This window comes from Priapulus caudatus, unplaced genomic scaffold (genome assembly GCF_000485595.1).
Source record: "Priapulus caudatus unplaced genomic scaffold, Priapulus_caudatus-5.0.1 Scaffold3056, whole genome shotgun sequence".
NCBI lineage: Eukaryota > Metazoa > Priapulida > Priapulimorpha > Priapulimorphida > Priapulidae > Priapulus > Priapulus caudatus.
In genome coordinates, this window is record NW_014580117.1 from 9,533 (window position 1) to 11,607 (window position 2,075).

Genomic DNA, 2,075 nt, shown 5'->3' on the forward strand with positions numbered 1-2,075 from the left:
ATTGTTCCTTGGTCTACAACCTTTTACTGTTTTATTCGAACAAGTCCTCCAGACAGTTCGCATGCTAAACACCTAGTTATGGGCTGCTCAATTATATCTTTATTACTGGTCAAGGTAACAAAATCCTCGACACTCCATGCATTACTTAATTTGTTCCCACTGAAAACTCAGCAGATTGCTTTACAGTTACACACTTCAATATAGTCACCTGAGCAGCTTAGTAAAATTGCCTTCACATTACTTCTTTATTTGTCATTGCATTATTTGTCTGCATCTCTTTCAGATAATTACTCACACCAGCACGTCTACACCAATTGGCAGGACCATCCAAAATCTCCGTCATGCTCACCATGCGTTGACAGCAGTTCAACCGTGTGAACTTCGCAGCACATTGAACGTACGTATGTCTACCTAGTTATGGGCTGCTACTTGACATTTTTCTTATTGGTCACTGGCACATTTGTTTTGCGATGCATGCAAAACCTTTTCCATTCCAACTCCAAATATCTGCTTACAAACTTCAGTACACTTTCTTACAGTTTACAACACTTTAGTGCTGTATCAAAACGTTCTGCAGAGGGTTGATATGCTAAATCTTTCTTTCAACATGCTGCATGATTTGTCTATGTTTCTTTCAGATAATTACTCACACCAGCACGTCTACACCAATCGGAACATTGGCAGGACCATCCAAAATGTCCGTCATGCTCGTCATGCGTTGACAGCAGTTCAACCGTGTCAACTTCGCAGCACATTCAACGTACGTATATGTACCTAATTATGGGCTGCTACTTCACATGTTTATTATTCGTCACTGGCAGATTGATTTTGCGCTGCATGCAAAACCTTTTTCATTCCAACTGCACATATCTGTTTACAAACTTCACTACATTTTCTTCCAGTTTACAACACTCTAGTGCTGTATCAAAACGTTCTGCAGAGGGTTAATATGCTAAATCTTTCTTTCAACATGCTGCATGATTTGTCTATGTTTCTTTCAGATAATTACTCACACCAGCACGTCTACACCAATCGCCAGATTGGCAGGACCATCCAAAATGTGCGTCATGCTCACCATCCGTTGACAGCAGTTCAACCGTCTGAACTTCGCAGCACATTGAATGTACGTATGTCTACCTAGTTATGGGTTATGGGTTTTTTCATAGTCTACCATAGCGGCTTGGCACTGCAGCTTCGACAATGCAATCCGATCATCTTCGCTCTTCATGAAACATGCACGCACGCAAACACATATACATGCAAACACATATACATGCAAACACACACACACACACACACATACACACACACAAACACACATACTCACAAACATATACACACACATACACACACACACACACAAACACAATACACTGACATCAACACTCAGTCACACACACGCATACACATATATTGTTTGTTACAGTGCACACACACGCGCGTGCGCGCACATGCGCGAAGGCACAGGCAACTACATGACGTTACCCTTATTACATTCACAGTAATGCGATTCTGCGATTCTAATGTATAATCGATTGCTTGCGGAAAACTCATAATCGGTGAAACTGATAATATGCATTGCCTTCAATTTCATGCTTGACATGTACTTTTTATTCTTTGGCACCATTTACTTCTATACCTTTCACTCTTTCCCCTGTGAAAGATCGCTTCTTTCTCTGCTATACATTACTTAGCATTATTGAAACTAAATGTTTAGGTATGGTGTCATTCACCTGTTCATGACATTGGCCCCACTGGCATTTCCTTCTTGTAACATTTTCGAACAATTTCTGTCTGTTTCTTTCAGGCCTCTACTGCGACCAGCAGGTCAACGACAATCAGCGGCTCTTTACGGATCTCTGCCTAACAGTAGCCAATAGCATACACTGCTTTCAAATAATGATGGGTTACCTTCGTCTGTGTATGCTAGTGTAGTGAAGACTATTTGGGATCTATAGGTGGAATCTGTGTGTGTGTTTGCTATTGCAGGAATTGTCATCCCCCACATCTGTATGAATTCGTTCTCCTCTTCAATGACATGAGTATGTTGTTCGGTTTCTCTCCTTAAAAACAAT

At 41.0% G+C, this 2,075-nt stretch overlaps 1 long non-coding RNA gene across 1 annotated transcript; it reads left to right on the forward strand.

Annotated features, from left to right (window-relative positions):
• Window positions 1-308: 308 nt before the first annotated feature.
• LOC106819260 lies at window positions 309-1,870 on the forward strand. The gene is made up of 4 exons (XR_001395386.1): window positions 309-397; window positions 639-760; window positions 1,002-1,123; window positions 1,808-1,870. It is a non-coding gene; the product is annotated as an uncharacterized LOC106819260 (long non-coding RNA).
• Window positions 1,871-2,075: the final 205 nt, after the last annotated feature.